This window comes from Poeciliopsis prolifica, unplaced genomic scaffold (assembly GCF_027474105.1).
Source record: "Poeciliopsis prolifica strain line A6 unplaced genomic scaffold, Auburn_PproV2 SCAFFOLD110, whole genome shotgun sequence".
In the NCBI taxonomy this organism is placed as follows: Eukaryota; Metazoa; Chordata; class Actinopteri; order Cyprinodontiformes; family Poeciliidae; genus Poeciliopsis; species Poeciliopsis prolifica.
Genome location: NW_026562485.1, coordinates 560,062 through 565,000, shown reverse-complemented (window position 1 = coordinate 565,000; position 4,939 = coordinate 560,062).

Sequence of the window (4,939 nt, the reverse complement as noted above, 5' to 3'; positions counted from 1 at the left end):
TCCAGACTGCGACCCAAACAGCCGAGCCGGACCAGAACTCCTCCTCCTCCCAGACATCTGATCCGGATCCCCTCCTCCCGCCGTCTGGTTCTCATTTTCTCTGCTTTTGGTTTTTTCCAGGCTGGAATCTGGAGCAAAAGGAAAACCGGAGAGCAGAACTCCAGCAGAACTCTTTCCATGCCAGTCTGAACACATCTGGGTCTTTGGAGGTTCTTTAATGAGGCAGATCTTCAGATAATCTGACCTTTAACCTCCTGCTGGTTGTGACCCACAGAACAGTTTATAGTTTTCTGTTTGGTGAAGTTGGTTCAGATTGGATTAAATGCTGAGAGGAGGAAGAAAAACTAAAAGCCTCTGAAGGAATGTTGTTCAGAAACCAGCTGAATGTGGCAAAGATCATCCGTCCGACAGCCAATAGCTGCTGTCTTGCTGAGATTGTAAATCCAAAAGTAACTTACTTGCTCTGTCAATTTGAATGCTGTTTCATCAAATACTGGTGTATTGATGTAAAGCTAAATAGTTTGATAGACTGGAAGACTGTCATTGTGCACAGTGGTGCAGCGGGTAGCACCTTTGCTTTGCAGCAAAAAAGTCCTGGGTTTGATTCCCGGCCTGGGGTCTGTGCATGGCGGGTTCTCCGCTGTCCTCCCACAGACCAAACAGGTGGTCTCTCTACGTTCTCCCTACATGTGAGCGTATGCATGGCTGTTCGTTCTGTCGCAATTTTTTGTTGATCTCCTAAAAAAGTTGTGAAAAGGGTTAATAAATATGAAATCATATTAGTGATGTAAGACTAAAAACAATGTAAATCCAGTTAGAAAATTGATGAAAAAATATTTCTCATCTTTGTCTTTTCATTCCAGGAAATTGTGATCTGAACATCAGCAATCAGCTTGTAAGCCTGTTCTGGGATCTACTGGTAGTGCCTTTATCCTCCACTAGGGGGCGTTCGACCTGAAATCCTCTCTGGTTGTCCTCTATTATTCTATCAGCTGAATTGAATTAAATAATTGTGTCAGGCTCAGAGGGAACAACCTGCCTTGACAATCTCATCTTTGGCAACATAAAAACTGAATAAGGCAGATTTACAGCTAGAAAACACAAATCTCGCTTCTCCCTCCATCATTGGTGACTCTGCTAGTTTTACACAGGAGGCAAGAAAGAATGCAACGATACGTCTGTTTCCTGAGGGAAATGGTAAGTAATTGTAATCTGATTACTGGAGTGGAAATAGTAACTCATTACTGAAGGATGTGGCAGGTTAGAGCAGTGGCGGAGCTAGACTTTTTTTCAAGGGGTGGCCAAAGGCTGAGCAAGGCTTCATCAGAGGGTCCATATACAAATGATGAACAAAAGGAAACAAATATTTTCTCACACACACTCAAATTAAAATGGTTTATGTAATTAAGATTTGCCATGATCAAACAAGACGTTAAACGGCTCTATGGACCAGTGAACATGTAAATGTAAACTCAGAGCCCAGAATATGACCAAAAAACAAATTCTCAAAAATAAATAAATAAATAAACTGGTGCTTCTGGTGTTGCAATAGGTTGTGCTGGGTGGGGGCAGTTCAGTCCCATTTCCTTCTGCTTCACTGTCTTCCTCCCCAGAGTCTGACTCTGAATCTGTATCACCCTCATCTCTCTCTGGAACTTCATTGTGAAATGCATAACAGACACAATAAAATGCAAAAGCATCATGCTAACCTTTAGAATCAGGCTTATTGGATTTTACTACTTAATAACTCTCTGTCAGCCTCTAACCCGCTGGTGATCCACTTGGGCCTGGAGTCTCCTGGCTGGATTCTCCAGGTTGGTCACTGCTGCAGGGATCTGTCTGGTCCTGGTCACTGCTGCAGGGTTCTGTCCTGGTCCTGGTCACTGCTGCAGGGTTCTGTCTGGTTCTGGTCACTGCTGCAGGGTTCTGTCTGGTCCTGGTCACTGCTGCATGGTTCTGTCTGGTCCTGGTCACTGCTGCAGGGTTCTGTCTGGTCCTGGTCACTGCTGCAGGGTTCTGTCTGGTCCTGGTCACTGCTGCAGGGTTCTGTCTGGTCCTGTCACTGCTGCAGGTTCTGTCTGGTCCTGGTCACTGCTGCAGGGTTCTGTCTGGTCCTGGTCACTGCTGCAGGGTTCTGTCTGGTCCTGGTCACTGCTGCAGGGTTCTGTCTGGTCCTGGTCACTCCTGCAGGGTTCTGTCTGGTCCTGGTCACTCCTGCAGGGTTCTGTCCGGTCCTGGTCCGGTCCTGGTCTGGTCCTGTCTGGTCCTGGTCACTGCTGCAGGTTCTGTCCGGTCCTGGTCACTGCTGCAGGGTTCTGTCTGGTCCTGGTCTCTGCTGCAGGGTTCTGTCTGGTCCTGGTCACTGCAGGTTCTGTCTGGTCCTGGTCACTGCTGCAGGGTTCTGTATGGTCCTGGTCACTGCTGCAGGGTTCTGTTTGGTCCTGGTCACTGCTGCAGGTTCTGTCTGGTCCTGGTCACTGCTGCAGGGTTCTGTCTGGTCCTGGTCACTGCTGCAGGGTTCTGTATGGTCCTGGTCACTGCTGCAGGGTTCTGTCTGTCCTGGTTTTTGCCTCTTTAAGAACTGGGAGATCTTCCCTTCTCTCTTCATTTTGGCTCTACACAAATAAGAGCCTGGTATTTAGACTCCATGACTGTTTGGCAGAGACACTATTTTAACTATTATTTAAACCATAGTTTTTAGTTTTCTGTAGCTATCTAAAATACTAAATTAAAAATACATTAATCAAATTAATTAATATAACTAGTGAGGTTATAATTCAAAGCTTTCATATGACATGCCTACTTACATTTCAGTCATTATTATTAATGGTTTTTCTCATATTCTTACCACACATTTCAAGCAAGAGCTGGGAGAAATAAAACATTAGAGGGCAGCATGTCACTAAAACATGTTAAAAGAATCTGTCTAAAACACGATCTACCAGCACTAGCATGGCTAATATAATAAACGAGGCACTATGCAGCGGTACACAACCATTTTGTTTCTTTTTAGAAATGTATGACAAGAGCCGCCTCTCATTAGGAAGGTAACAGCGGTTACTGCTGAGCGGTAAAATGTTGGAAATACCTGCAAAACTCCTGATGGTGTAACTCTAAAGCCGTGGATGTGTTTTGGATCAAGCAGGAACCAACATGTCAGTTTTAACCAATGAACAGCGTCGGGCATCGGGCTGCCTTCAGGGACAGTCGGAAATTACACTTTTCCTGGCAAATCTTTGCCGATCTCATAAGTATTTTTTTAAATTACCATTTCCAGTGGGGTGGCAGTAGGGGGGGCCAGGGGCCTGTTGGTGGTGGCAAGTGCCACCCCGGCCACCCCTCTGGCTCCGCCACTGGGTTAGAGGAACCATCCGTCTACCAAACTACCAAAAGATTTAAAATCAAAGGTGGGAATCGTCAGGGATGCCCTTTATCTCCCTTTTTGTTTCTTCTCCCTATGCAAATTCTGGCTACTTTTATTAAAAATAATGATCTGAAAAGCATCTTGGCAGGAAAAACTAAACTTTTTAATCCATTTTCTGTAGCATCTGGTCTTAAACTTATCTAAATGTGAACTTCTTCCAATCAATAGTTGTGATCAATTATTTTTAAGTCTGAAGTCAACTATCGTTAAAGAGCAAACAGCAAGAATGAACAAAACCTGTAGTCAATTATTTAATCTCTGGTTGCAGATTAATGTTGACCGTCTCTGCTCGAGTCCTGCTGGACAAAACTGAAAGTCACACTTTGCACTAAAAGCAATCAAATAATCTTTGATTTCATTTGGGCAAAGCCCCGTCTTATTAGGAACAATGTTCTGATCGATAGACTAAGTTCAGGTGGTTTCAATGTTCTGGACTTTAATTCCTGACATTCTACATTCACAGTTATGTGGATCCAAAGATATTTCAAAAATCCTAATTCAAAGTGTCACTGGATTCCTGCACAAGTCTTTAAATCATGGTGGCTCAGACTTTTTATCAAGATGTAACTACAAAACAGAAACGCTCCCTGTTCATTTATGCAGCTTCCTTAAACACAACTTTCATCCTGGACATTGGTTCATAAACATAACTTTTCCCCTCATAACTGTTTTATTTGGAATAACCAAAATATTAGCTTCAAGCAAAGAACTGGGTGGAAAATGATATTCTATTTTATTGTTTTCGAATCAAAGGAAAATTTTTATGTTGATAAACTACATAGTTTCATCTTATTTTTTCCTATATTTTAGTCTCTACCAACAAAAAGTCTCTCAGAATAATATACGTTACCATAAAAACAAAATGTGAATTTTATCTTGGATCTGTTTAACAACCTGGTTTATTTCTTCTGTGAGAGATTCATTTTTTGTTATTGACTTTTGTTCAATTAAGTTTCTTATGTATACTTTGTAAATTATATTTTACTAATTATTTACTTCCCCTGTAATTGGAGATATAGATATTATTTATAATGTATAAAGGTCTTTTCTATGTCATTTTAATGAGCTCTGATTATGTTTTATTAGAAAATGCATCTTTATAGTGTCAGTAATGCTGAAATTAATAGCAAATAAAAACTTTGTGCTATTCTGATTTAGTAATGTAGTGACATTAGTTGTGTTACCACCCCACGCCACTAGAGGCAGCATCAGGCCCAAAAAGATGCGACTGAGAAAGTGAAAGAGTGAAATCCTTCCTAAAGGTGAAAATATATCACAGATTTCAAAGGAAAATAAAAACGAGAGGATAATATTGGAAATAGCGCCCCTTCATTTCCAGTGTGCAATGGTCCTGTTTCCATATAAGGTCTGAGGCTGACAGCGGTCCGCCCCGCCCTTCCTGTTTCGCTGCAGCAGGTTCTTCTCGCTCAGAGCGACCCGACCTGAAGCACCTGACTGTTGTTCCGCGGTTGTCCTGCAGGGGGCATCATCACGAGACTATTTGTTAAAAACATT